The sequence below is a fragment of the Coptis chinensis genome, chromosome 8, assembly GCF_015680905.1.
Source record: "Coptis chinensis isolate HL-2020 chromosome 8, ASM1568090v1, whole genome shotgun sequence".
Classification (NCBI taxonomy): Eukaryota; Viridiplantae; Streptophyta; class Magnoliopsida; order Ranunculales; family Ranunculaceae; genus Coptis; species Coptis chinensis.
Window position 1 is genome coordinate 4,095,904 of NC_141463.1, and position 14,559 is coordinate 4,110,462.

At 39.1% G+C, this 14,559-nt stretch overlaps 1 protein-coding gene and 2 long non-coding RNA genes across 7 annotated transcripts in view; 2 read left to right on the forward strand and 1 right to left on the reverse strand.

Moving 5' to 3' along the window:
• The window catches only part of LOC147479408 (protein DETOXIFICATION 16-like), an 89,468-nt gene that overhangs the window by 72,621 nt on the left and 2,288 nt on the right, over positions 1 to 14,559 (forward strand). The window lies entirely within an intron of this gene.
• Positions 8,664 to 12,442, forward strand: LOC147479414 (uncharacterized). The gene is made up of 2 exons (XR_015204651.1): positions 8,664 to 9,210; positions 10,320 to 12,442. It is a non-coding gene; the product is annotated as an uncharacterized LOC147479414 (long non-coding RNA).
• Positions 10,950 to 14,037, reverse strand: LOC147479415 (uncharacterized). The gene is made up of 2 exons (XR_015204652.1): positions 13,160 to 14,037; positions 10,950 to 12,188 (listed from the first exon to the last, which is right to left on the reverse strand). It is a non-coding gene; the product is annotated as an uncharacterized LOC147479415 (long non-coding RNA).

The window sequence follows — 14,559 nt, forward strand, 5'->3', positions numbered from 1 at the left end:
CAAAACTCATTGGTGGCGTGGGTTGGTATAATCACACATCTGAAAATTAAAGGGTAAGGTGGCTTGTCCTTAGGTATTATTTCTCTATCAGGAGGGTTTAAAAATCATGAAGCACAGGAGAAGCAAGAGGGTGCAAACTCAAGGTGGAAGGTGGGGAATATTGGTGATGGAAGGTGAATGAGTGACACTAGGATGTAAGGTGGGTGAATGGATGTTGATAGGGGGGGACTCACGAGGTGGCAAAGAAGAGTTGCAAAAGAGTCGAAAGAAATCTTCCTCGATTTCATCTACGTCCAGGGAGTCATTGTCAAAGTCAGAACTTTTGAAGAAAAGGAATTGATGCATCTGATTCTTTGGAAACGTGTTGTTGAAATAATCTTGAGCTAAGCTCTCGATCATGCTAACTTCTCCTTCGATAATCATATCAGGTAACTGTTGCATCATTTTGAAAACATTCACCTCAACAGAAAGGTGTCCAAAGGACATGAACATTGAACCATCGCGGTAGTTTATGAGCACTTTGGCACTTGCCAAGAAGGGATGCCCTAAGATGATAGGAACAGAGTCATTAGCGACTTCTGTGTTGAGGATAACGAAGTCAGCTGGGTAGTAAAAATCTTAAACTTTAACCAGCATATTTTCAACAGCACCCTTAGGATACTTAATAGAATGGTCAGCTAATTGCAACATCATTTTAGTTCGTTGCATCTCTTGTAGATCTATTTGTTTATATAAATAATAAGAGAGTAAGTTAACACTCTCCCCCAGGTCTAATAGAGCAGTTGTCGTGTGAGTATCCCCTAAGGTGCATTGTACATTAGGACGACCAGAGTCCTTGTACTTAATGATTCCATTATGTTCAGATAGAGTGAGAAACTATCAGTTAAAAAGACATCTTTTGGAATGTTTGTTTTCCACCTAGTAGTGCACAACTCTTTTTGAAACTTAGCATGTTATGGTAATTTTTTAATAGCTTCAAGAAAAGGTAGGTTTATTGTTAGATTTTTAAAAACTTCCCTAATCTCATCAAATTTTGTATTCTTTTTAACATGGCTGGTCTCTGGGGAAACGGTTGTTATATTTAGCATATGGGTCAATAGGATTTTTATCCTTGGTCGCTTTTTTCTTGGGTTGTGGTTTAACTAGTGCCTCTACAGTGGTAAGATATTCAGTTTCTAATTTGGTATCTAGTAAATTTTCATGTTTTTCATTTGCAATGACCACTGGTGGTGTATCAACAGGCATAGTTACGGCGTTATCAACTACTCTGCCAGAACGGAGAGTGGTGATGACATTTAACTCACCTATGTTTAAATGTTCGTTACTAGTATTACCGGTTACTTCAAAGGCTGTGTTTGGCATTTTAGGATTAGGCATAGTTTGACCTCGAAACATACCTTTTGGTTGGGCTTTATCTTGGGTTAATTGTTGTATGGATTGTTGAATGGATTGTAGAATCTATTGTTGTAGACATCGAAATGATCCGGTTGTGAAGGTGTAGTGGCCACAGGTGGTGTGACAGGAACTATCTCACGTTGATTATTAACGGGTGGGTTATGATAGTTTTTATTAATCGGGACGATACCTCTATTATTATTATTATAATTATTGTAATTATTATAATTACTTGGTCCTTGTACTTGTCTTGGTAGAGCTGGGTTGTAGTTATTTGCTGGCCTAATATTTTGATTATTAAACCCCGGAGGTGTAACTGGTTGATTATTACACCAACTAAAGTTGGGGTTTTGTCTCCAAGGTGTGTTAGGAAGGCTATTAACTAAGCAAACATTATATAGCTGTGCAGGTGGTTGTGATAATTGTTCATAGACAAGAGGACAATAGGAGTCGGTATGCTCAAGACTGAAACATAAATTACATGGAAAAGAGTTTATGTTCATGATAGGAGTAGGCTTATATTGAATAGAAATGGCTTCTACCTTTTTTATGAGAGATTCGATTAGAGTTCTAAGCTCGGGATCAGGTTTAACCTTAAACATACTGGTAGCCTTGGCTGTGGAAGAAGAATTAGCAGAATGGGGGATGTCGTTACCCCCCCCCCCCCAGTTATTATTACACTTAGATTGATCTTCTAAAAACCTATAAACCTCTGAGGCTCCTTTATTAAGAAAACTACCCCCATTCATTATATCAAGAACCTCCTTATGATGATGTGAAAGCACCTTGAAAAAGGCACGAACAAGTGTGTCTTTCGTAAGGGTATGATGTGGACACTCTATAAGAAGATTAGTATACCGGTTCCAGGCCTCTAAAAAGGATTTATAAGGGTTCTGGCGGAAGAAATGAATCTTTTGAATAATTTCATCTGTCTTCAGTGGTGGGTAAAATTGTTCCATGAACAATTGAACAAGTTTGGCCCATGAGTCCACGGAATTAGGCGTTTGGGTAGTTAACCAAGACGCCGTCCTATCGGCTAGGGTGAAAGAAAACACCCTCAGTTTAATTTGTTCAAAACCTACGCTAGGATGATGAAATCTAGTGACAACTTGTTCTATTCTATGTATATGCTGATAAGGCTTTTCGTGGTCTAAACCATGAAAAACGGGTAACAAATTAAAAATATTTGGGGGAATTCGAAAATCTCCTACTAGGTCTACAAGAATGATGCAAGACTTAGGGTCATCGTTTAGGGCTTTATAAAAATCAGAGAGAGGAGTCTCTACTTCTTCAATCATTGATGTAGGTGTAGTGTATGATATTCTAGATAGGCGTGTGCGTTGACGTTTACGATAGATAACGTTAGATGGTTTTCTCTTACCAGACCTTAATCTCATGCAAGGCTAAGTCCAATATGAAATAAACACTAACATCAGTCAAATAACAACCTGATATACTAGAATTTAAACTCCTCTGACAGAAAAGACGAGGAGTGAAAGAAGGAGAACCTGAATGCCTCCTTGCTACGCTTATGAATAACGTCTTTAATACGAACCTACTTGTCCTATGGATGCTTGGAACACTAAAGAAACAATAATTCCCAACAAAAAGAGGACATGTAACTAACCTGTGTATATCGAGCTTTTCTTCAGAGGGGCGTGGGCGTGGGCGTGCTCAAATATAAAGCAACAAGGGCGCGGGCGCGCTCTGAATTTTTAAAGAAACAGACTTTCGCGCGGTTTCTTAATAGGTTGGGCTTGAAAATTAGAAATAAAACATGAAATTAGCTTACTGAAAGAAAAGGCGCGGGTGCGCTCTGAAATAGTGTAAATAGGGCGCGAGCGCACTACAAGTTACAGCTTCAAAAATTTCCAATAGACTTCTAGGAGCAAAATTCTCTTTTTCGAAAACAGAAAACACAATTAGAAACACAAACAATAGGGTGGGTGAGTGTTTTGGGCTAATTGTAGATTTGAAAAAGCTAATAAAAATAGATTCTAATGACAACTAAGATGGCAGCGATGCCATTTGATAGAATTAAAATTACTTTTTATTTATTCTAAAATTATAGAATGGCAAATAAATTGTAAGATGTGGTATATAAAGAAGGAATTAGGGAGATTTGAAATCCACATTGATTAATCTCTAACATGCTAGTATAGAGTTTGTTGAAACCTTAATCTTTATGTTTCACACGAGGTTTAACATAAAGGTTAGGTCTTTTTATCCCTAATTATTCATGGCATCTCTAACCAACTAATAATTAGCATCCATAAGAGAAAATTGAAACCCATTCTCATGGTGAATGAACTACCCTATAGAATTGAAGCTTTTTAATACTACTATTATATACTAACACATCTAGTGTTCATCACAACTTCAATCAAACCCCTCTAATGGAGGTTTGACTATGTTTCATTAGACTATCATGAAATAAATAATAATAATAATAATAATAATAATAATAAGACATAATTAAAAGAATACTTGTATTGAAATTAACTTGAATTGAATTAATGATGGCTAGGCTACTAAAACATAAAACTAGGTTTAGACTAAATTAAATAACTAATGGGAGAGGTAGCAGAGTTAGAGTTTTGCCTTAGTCCTCTTTATATAAGAGACAACATCTGACTTGTTGGGGGTGGTTAGAACCTTTCGCAAAAATTAAGCAATTATAGGTTGTATATAGTTTATTTTATGTCTAACTAAGTAAATTTAGTGACAAAGTCTCGTTTCTTTTTCTGTGATGAAAAATATTTAGAAATCTCACCCTAGCATTAAAATTAGGACTTGTTCTTAGAAACTTAAGTTAATATATATGCAATAATTTTTACATCTTTTCATGAGCATTCATGCACTAACTATCATTAAATGTATATAACAGCAAGTTTCTGGGACCCACGGTTAGACAACTTAATTTCTATATCCTGTGATAATCTAACTAAATAGCCTAAAAATGTGTGATATGTGAGTAATGAATTTGAGGAGTAGTTTTTCCGAATAGAGAAGTTCACACGTCTACTGACTTGATCACTACCCGAATCCTAGGCGAGAATTTAGGCATTCTTTGGATCGATATAGCCAAAAATTCACACCTGTAAAAAAAAATTACCTCTAGTCGCCCCAATGCACATACGTACTTTTCCATTCTTTTTTGGTACCACGACTATGTTAGATAACCAGTCTGTGAACTCCACCTCTCGGATTATCCCCGCCCCTTTCAATCTAGTGATCTCTTCCCGAATCCCCCTCAGCGTATTTTGGCATGATACTGCACATCTTTTGTCTCACTGGTTTGGCGTCCTCTCTTATATGTAAGTGGTGACATGCGAACTCTGGGTCCAACCCAGTAACCTCCTTTATCGTCCATACGAAAATATCTCTATTATCTGACAAGAACTGTATCAACTTACCCTCTACTCCTCGGGCAAACTAGATCCTATCGACATGAGCTTCTCCTCTTCCCCTATCCCAATATTCACCACCTCTATTTCATCAAGCGTCTTTGGATCCGCCGATGTCTCATCCTCCCCCTCCCCCGAGGTGCACTGTAATTGCTATGCCAGCCTCTTCCTAGGATTGGAAGTCTCTCTTTCCGATCCGCCGATCAACCGTTTCACGGTTCCCTTATGACTGTTTTTAGCCGTTACCTGATCACCGTAGACCTCGTACATGCCGGTAGGTGTTGGGAATCGTATCACCTGATAATATGTTGATGGGACCGCCTTCATCTCATGAATCCACTGCCTTCCCAAGATTGCATTATATTGCGAAGCTGAATCTACTACCATAAAATGGGCGAAGACTGTCACTGGCCCTGCTGTCACGGGCAATAAGAGTTTCCCCATGGGCTTTGTCATACTCCCGTTGAATCCATACAAATTAGTTCGCGAAGGACGCAGCTGCTTAGGATCAACTCCCATTTTTTCCAAGGCACCTCTGAACAACAGATCCACCGCACTTCCACAATCGATCAACACCCTTTTCACCATGTAGTTTCCCATTACCACTGTAATGACCAACGCGTCTTCATGTGGTGAGTTCACTGCCCGTAAGTCCGCGCTGCTAAACACGATTTTATCCTTTTCTGCCACCACGACCTCTCTTTGCTCGTGGCCTATTTGTTCTCTCATTGATTTGCTGGATGCTTGCAGTCCGCCGTACCTTGTCTCTATGGGCATTATGACTCATAACTTCATTCCCGCTGTAAATCACATTGATAGTTCCCAGTATTCTTCCCTGCTGCGGCACTCGCTTTTCATTCCGGCCGTCTCTCACAAATTCTCCCATCCTCCCTTTTTCCACCATCCTCTGAACTAACCACTTTAGAGCGTAACAGTCATTCGTCTCATGATTCCTTATCTGATGGTATGCACAAAGGGGATTCTTAGGTATCTCCATTGGCATGCTTCACGGTCCTTCATACCCTGGTAGACCCTTTATTAAGGGCAAGATCTCACTGAGCGGTTTGTTCAATGGAGTCTGCTCCATCTCGCGGTATGGCTTCCTCTCCCTGTACTCCCTTCGGATTCCTTCCCGGCTTCCCTCCGCTCGCGCTCCGATCCGCGGTATCTCCCCCTTTCTTTTTCCGACGTCCCCGCTTTCTGTTGTTCCCGTTCCTTCTCCAAAGACAACACAGCCTTCCCTGACCTCTTGGAATCCTTCTGCATAGAGTCTTCATATCTAATATACTTTTCCACTCGCGGATACAGCTCATGTAAAGTCGCTATCTCATTCTTTGCTACGGACTGGTGAACTCCGGTCCCCAGACGCAAGCCCCTCTCAAATGCTATTACCGCTGTCCTCTCATCCAGATTTTCCACTTTCAGTGTCTCTGCCTTGAACCGACACAGAAACTCCCTAACTGATTCCACGGACCTTTGTCGCACATTGAACAGAGTCGCGATGTTAACCACCCTCTTTTTCTGATGTATGAAGTGATCTATGAACGCCTGCTCCAACTCCTGGAAATTCTTGATGCTCCCCGCTGGTCATCTGTAATACCAATCCGACGCCCCTCCTTTAAGGCTAGCCGGGAACATCATACATCACAGACCATCATACCGAGACTCCTGCCAGAGTGGCATCTGCTACCTAAAATGATGAATGTGGTCCGCTAGATCTCCTTTGTCGTCGTACCTCTCGAACCTCGGCTGGGCGAACCGCTTTGGAACCTCTGACCCCCATATGTCGGCTGCTAACGGGTTGAGATTCAACCCAGCCACTACCTGGCTGGCTGCTACCCCACGCTCCTTCGTCTGCAGCTGGTTGGCCTCCCTATCATTATCTATCATTTCTTGGACTTGCTCCATTGTTAATCCCGCTAACGGGTTTTCTACTAGGTTCGGTTCGGGCTCCTCCTCGTCTTTAGACCCTTCATTTTCAGACCACTCATTTAGCTCTTCCCCTGCCTCCTCCTCCGTCTTTTCTCTCTCTCTTCACAACTCATTGTTTTCCTCTCTCAGCCTCTCGATCTCTTCTCGCATCAGACGATTTTCTTCCGCTGCTCGCCCTTCTTCTAGCTCTTCCCCCTCCTCAATCACCACTTCCGGCGTTGGCTCATGAACCCTAACCTTCTTTGGCCTACCCACTACTCTCTTTGGTGCCATTTCTAAGTTGTTTTTCTCTAGTCCCCACAGACGGCGCCAAATGTATAGTCCCTAAAACCCTCTATTACACAAGCCTCTCTTTTTCTCTTTCTTTCTTCCTTTCTCACTGTTCCTCTCTTCACTCTTTACCCTAGCGGCCTCCCTTTTTCTCCTCATCTTCTCCTTTTTATATTCTCTTCCCTCTCATCTGGTCCGCTCATCTGTCTTGTCATCCTACGACCCTCCTGCTGACCGTACACCTGCCACCCCGTGGACTAGGGTTCCGCGGTCTCGATTTGCTGCTCCTCCTTGTCTTTACTTATGTTGCCTCCTATCCCCTACATCACGGACTTAGTCCAATCTTTCTACATCGTGCCACTATAGTTAGAGATATTCCGTGAGATGCAAGGTGCTAATATTAGACCTGATGAGTTCACAATGGTCAGCATACTCATTGCTTGTGCACAACTTGGAGGACTTGAAGTAGGAGAATGTATTCGAATTTATATTGAGAAGAACAAGATTAAGAAGGATGTCTTTGTTAGAAATGCCCTGATAGACATGTATTTTAAATGCGGGAATACAGAAGGTGCTCTAGAAATATTCGAAGAGATGCCTTAAAGAGATAAATTTTCGTAGACTAGTATGATTCATGGCCTTGCTTTTAATGGCTGTGGAGAAGAAGCTTTAGATCTATTTAATAAGATGCTTAGAGCGTCAGTAGCACCTGATGAGGTAACCTACATTGGTGTTCTCTGTGCATGCACTCATGCAGGAATGGTGGATGAGGGAAGAGATTTCTTCGTAAAGATGATTACCAATCATAATATAGAGCCCAATGTGTCGAACTATGATAAGAAACATGCCAATTAACCCAAACTCTATTGTTTGGGGAGCTCTTCTCGGGGGTTGTAGAGTTCACAAGGATGCTGATCTCGCTGAAATGGCAACTAAGTGCCTTCTTGAGTTAGAACCTGAAAATGGAGCTATTTATGTACTGGTGTCTAATACTCTAATATATATGCAGCTTGCAACAAATGGCATGACGTCCGTAGCATACAAAAAATTAATGATGATGGACAAGGGAATAAAAAAGACCCCCGGTTGTAGTTCAATAGAAATGAGTGGAGCCATTCACAAGTTTGTAGCTGGAGATAGGCCATTCTCGTTATGTGCCAGATACATCAGAGGTGTTTCTCGATTTAGGGGAGGAGGAAAAAGAGAGTGCACTTTACCAACATAGCGAAAAGTTGGCAATTGCCTTTGGACTGATCAATTCTGAACCAAGAACCACAATTAGAATTGTGAAGAATCTTAGAATATAATGTGTAAGGATTTGTTTTCATCACCAACATCAATAAGTAAGGATTATTTAACTAATACTTGTTCTACCAAATAAATTGGTTTGTGCATTTGTTCTAATTATTGTGATAGTGCACAATGTTTTTGGCTCATTGCCTACAAACATTAAAGACTCGGCCTGCTCTTGTTTTAATTGTTGATACATTACCGCTTGAACTTTAGCAATCTCCTGACATTCCAATCGCACAATTAACAAGTACTCTTCAAATAAACCAAGTTGCACTAGTTGTAGAGAGAGAGAGAAAGAGAGAACAAACAAAATTAATAAAGTGGAGAGAGAGGAGAGAGAATAAGAAACTTACGGACCAAACAAATTCACGTGACTTTTTTTTTCTCTCTCAACTTTTTCTCCAACCACACCTATATATATATTAAAAATCATGTTGGATTGTATAGTTGTGCTCTTTTAAATTTCAATTGTGATTTTCTTTTGTAGGTAACGTGAGATCCTTATAGAGACATGCGATTTTTTTTTTTTTCTTTTGATGAGGTTTCAATCTTCAGTGGATACCTTTGTTGTCTTGATGATTTGGTGGCTTATCACCTAGATCGGGTATTGTGCCAATTTGGTAGGGTTCAAGGTATTCCACTCGAACCGCTTATATCGGAGCTTGACACGAGAACTCCTCGAAATTACAAAATCATTTACCAAAACATTCAGGGGCATAAGTGGTCATAGTGGCTTAACCATATCTTAAACGAGACAATGCTTGAAATGATTGCTGTTGATTCTTCAGATTGTGATCCCGAATATATCGAGTGGTATTACAAATTTAGCCACCCTTGTGTTGAAAATCCTGTTAGGTGCTCTGGATTGTTCAAACGCTCTTCGGTGGTTGCTCGACCTACCTATAATGGGTTGGTATGTGTTGTAACTTTTTTTTTACCTCGATATGTGCTTGGTGTGCAATTTCGTTTTTGTGTTTGCTTAACATGTGAATGCAATCAAGTAGTAATGGACCATGTCAGTTTGGGTGTATATTATTCTTGCTTGCTTGCCAAATCGGTTTCGGCGAAACTCGATTCAGATGAGTGGATTCTTTTGTTTTATTTGCTAAAAATTTAGGAACTTGGGTTTGGAGAGTTTGATGTTATGATAAATAGAATGAGTTAGTTTTGTTTGTCTCTCATTTTGCGGCCTGTTACGCCCTATCTTGTGTGGATTTATGAGTAGGAACCAAGGTCTGAGGTTCAAATAGAAGTTGTAGAGTTCTTACTCAACTTTAATACCCAATTGGATTTTTTTCAATCCAATACATATATAGGAAAGATGCGCAACTATTTTAGTACATGTACAGTAACTAGGATTTTCCTATCCATGTTCTTTGTTTAGTTGACTTATCTAAATTTGTTCTACGGAATCTGTTGTATTGGTCTGAATAGAAGCTATAGAGTTTCAAGTGTAGTTTCATATCCATTTTGGTTTGCTCTGATCTAAGCTACAGAGAGAAAGTTCTGACTGTTTTAGTTCAGAGTGGTGAACAACTAGTGCTTTTCCTGACTGCCTAGCAGGTTCCGTCAATGTCTGTGGTTTTCTGGATAACAATTTGCTTTCAATGTCATAATGTAAGTTGTAGTTCTATAAGTCTAGTTTCAGACCCAATTGGATTTGTCTCTTTCCAAGCTATATTGAGAAAGATATGTTTATTTTTGTTTAGGGTGGTTGGCCAAAAAAAATCAGATTTTGTCTTAAGTTCAATCGTGTTATGAAGATTTTTTGAGTGGGAATCCACTTTGGAAATCTAAACAGGAACTGTAATGTTTCGAGTCTAGATTCTAATATAATTTGTCCCCACACAATTGTGAGTTATAGAGATAAATTTGAATTTAAAGAAAGTTTCATATTGTTTTATGGAAGTTGGCTTATGGACAACTTTTAGCTTTTTGTGTTTTGAGAAATATATGCTAACTTTTAGTTCCTATTTTTGTCGTGATTTTTTTTCTAAAGTATATGAATTGATGAAATTGCAGATTTCTCGCATGCATATCAAAAGCAAAGAGCATTTTGAAGACTGTGATAGATGGGGAAGTGCCCATTGCAGTGCTTGGGCTATTGCGGAAATAACCGAAGCTTACCAAATACTTTCGGTTGGTGATTATTCTGCATCTTCTGCATCCAAAGATCTGGTTGATGGTTCTTCTGCGTCTTCTGCATCCAAAGATCCAGTTGATGGTTCTTTTGCGCCTCTGCATCCAAACATCCGGTTGATGGTTCTTCTACATGTAAAGATCCGGTTGATGGTTCTTTTGTGTCTTCTGCATTTATAGATCTGGTTGGTGGTACGTCCTGAGAATGAAGGTTGTGTTGTGGTTGATTCGGATGATGGCGGTCCTATAAATGTGAAGAAAAGAAAGACTACAAATCTAGGTCCATATCCAACTCAAGGGCGAGGGCGAGGTCGAGGTCGAAGTCGAAGTCGAGGCCGGTAGTAGAAAGAAATAGTTCTAGTGTTGTATAATATGTAATGGTGGACAAAACTTGGGCTCTTCAAATATTTGTAAAACTTGTTTGTACATATGACAGGTTTTATGATTTAATGTTAAAAATACAGATGAAACTTTGCTAAAATTTGTTCTTGATATGCAAAATGTAATATTTGATTTTACATGCATGACATGTTTTATAATTTAATGTTGAAAATACAGAAGAAACTCTGTTGAAATTTCGATTCCTTTGGAGAATAGAATACACTCATTATCGAGAAAAGAAATAAAGAAAAAATGGAATGCTCCATTTCCAAATTTAACAAAAGAAAATTATAGTATTAACGTCGCGTAGTAGTTTTAAAAAAAAATCCCACGGAATGCTCTCTTTCAAAAGTATCGAAGTAACCATCAAAGCTTCTGGATTCCCACAAAAGCCTCTTTCTCACGGAAGTCTCTTGTCCCCACCCACCAAAGCTTCTAGGTTCCCATAGAAGTCTCTTGCTGCCACAGAAGGGTTCCCACAGAAGGCTCTTGCCGCCACAGAGGGGTTCTCACGGAAGCCTCTTGCCGCCACCCATCAAAACTTTTGGATTCCCACGGAAGTCTCTTGCCGCAACAAAGGGGTTCCCACGGAAGTCTCTTGCCGCCACAGAGGGTTTCTCACGGAAGTCTCTTGCCGCCACCCATCAAAGCTTCTGGATTCCCACGACATAAAGTTTTCGCCACAGAGAGGTTCCAGGGAAGGCTCTTGCCGCCACAGAGTGGTTCCCACGGAACAAAGCTTCTGTAGCTAGATATTTCCCATTTTCCAATAGAAACTTCTATAGTTCTATTGTCCAATTCTTTTTAAAGTGTTTGAAGTGTAAATACCAAACATGAAAAATTCTAATCCGCCATGAAAAATTCTAATCCAAACTCTTAATTGAATAAACCAATGAGAAGCTTCTTAATTTAAGAATGTCTTCTAAAAAGTTGGGGTCTTATTCTGCTTAGGGAAAACTCATCAAAAAGCCTCAAGTCTTTCGGATTAGGAACTTGCTATTTGATAAAAAACTGCAGAAGAAAAAAGGGAGCTTTGACAGTGGGATGTCGTGGTCGTTGTCTTTTGGTGGCACCATTTTACCTTGTGTTATTATGTATGTTGGCGGCATATGTTTGCCGTGGAATTCTAGTAGGGGTAAAGAAATTTTTGAGTAAAAAATGAGCTACAGCAGTTTGTTGCCGTCAGTGTTGTCATTTGGCGGCACCCTTGTGCCGCATGTGTTGTTCTGTTGGTGGAATCTGTCTGCCGTGGAATTCCAGTAGGAAAATAGACACCCACGGTACCCTTGTGCCAGGAAATTAAGTCAGTCTTCCACGTTTTTGAGTTGCCGTGAGATTGAGTCTTCCACGGTGGGTGCCTGTCGTGAGTGCCTATTTTTTATTTTTTATTTTATTAAGATTAAGAAAAGAAAATTTTATTAAAGTATTTGTTTACATTTACAGGAAAAACTGAGAAGTGTAATAAAAAAATCCTACAAAACCATCTCTCTTTGCCCAAATAAGTTAAATGCTAGGCCAAATATCAGTGAAATCCTACACTCACATATGAAACTTAACAAGGTAGAGATATACAAGTGTTTTCCTTCAAATTTCATAAAAAATAAAAAAATAAAAAAATAAAATAAAGATGATTAACATTTGAATTCATAAACACGCGTGCAGTCTTAAAATCGAGTATCATTTGGTCATTTTATTTATATTGTTCCATTTCGATAATTCCTATGTGGTGTGCTTGGTACAATTCAATCTTAAGGCGGAGTAAGAGTGGTCATCATAACCCAACTGTTGTCATCGTTCATGTCTTTTTACATCCACAAATCCAGAAGACCTACAGGATGATGATAATCTGCCAAACACAAACACCCTTCTAATTCAAAGAGATGTACTACCAGACTCGACTTGATATCAAATCCGTCTAGTGTGTAACTCTTTTCGGGACTTGAATTGTTCCAAAACTCTCATTCCCCAAGTCAAAAGAGATTGACATATTTGTAGTACAATCCCAATAAATTGTTCCATTAAAGCAAACAGACGATGTAGCAAAAGAGCCACATCCATGAACTGGCAAACTCGTTACACGACTCCAAGAACTAGTTCCCATAGTGTAAATCTGACAAAAAGGGTAATAACTAGATCCCAACGCCTTAAACTTGTTTGACAAGTAATGAAACCCAAAGTCAATAGTTATTCTATTCCCGAAATCATCTTCGGTTTTAGATAGCATGACTTTTTCTTCAGTAAGCGGATTGCATACACCCAAAGATTTTAAGACATTATCATAAAAACATAACAAACCTTTTCAATTTCTAAAATGTAAAAAATAAATGATTAAAGTTACCTACCTCACCATTTGAGCTTGCTAGCTCCTTCGACAACCATGTCAGTCAATGGGTATTGATCAACAAATGCACGCATATGTGCTTGGTCCAGCAAGGCAGCAGAAGTTAGTGTTCCGATCCTCTGTCATTACTCAGAATGTAAAGGAAGCATGTGGAGAATAAGGATTGAAAGAGAATAAGGATAAAGGTTTGACCAGAATAGAACTGAAAGTATACAAGAGAAGAACAGATATAACAAAACTGAAAGTATACAAGAGAAGAACAAAGATAAAAGAAGTTGTTGGGGTAGCTTGGATCCCTGAATCCTATGGGAGATCGTTCTTAAAGAAAGAAAATTTCGGCAGTTCTTGGGGATGATGCAGCAAGGGAGAGATATTAGGAGAGGTCAGTGCAATTATTAGGCACTATTGTATGTAGTCCTCAGGATAATTACACACCTGTAAGTGCTGATAAACATGAAACTGCCAGTAAACATGAATATGAATTACAACAGCAGGTTTTGTCTTATTAGGAGATAAAGGTGGAGATAACAAAGAATACGCAAAATCTAATTGAAGAGCTCGGAGAAGCAAGACTCTTGTTATGTGGGCGAGGACGCTTTTTATTTTAAAAAATGTGAGATTTTTGTTATCATTTTTATAACAAAAGTTTGGTTATCATTAGTCTTTTTTGTTATGAACTCACATTTAGTTTTAATCTTAACATAAACCGGCGATGTGGGAAAAGGAAAAGAAAGAGAAAATTGAATGAAGAATGAAAGAGAGGGAAAGAAAAAGCGGTGATGGTGGTGGTAGAGGTTGGGGAGCGGCACAAGGGGTAATATTTTGTTGTTGGGGTTAGTGTATAGATGAGAGGGGGTGAGAACATCCCCTTAAACTTTTGCTAGCAATTATGCACGCGCTTTGCGCATCAGAGCCGAGATAATGATTTTGCTTGCTACATGAAACTGTATGGGTTATTCTCTTGATTCCAAGATAGTTAATTTTGGATTAAACAAAAGTCTTTAAATGTCTAAAGTCATGCAATAGAATTATAGAATATTAGGCAATTAAACACCATCTCCTAATCTAAACATGAGAAACACGTACCACCGAAATTACATAAAACAGTACAATAACTTGCATAAGAATTATCTTACGTTCATTATCCAAAGGCAAAAAATATATATATATATTTTACATTTATGTACGACACAACACATTTTATAATAAAAAAATAAGTCTACTACAAATTGTCATAACACGTTCTAAGCAATATATATGAAACCAATGTCTTCAGTGTATCATTTGGTATTCTTTCAAATGCTATGACGCATGTGAGATGTCCTCCTCTTTAGTACAACACTTTGAACTTCTCCCAAATGCTATGAAGCACAAAGCTTCAAGCTACGTATTCTACATTGG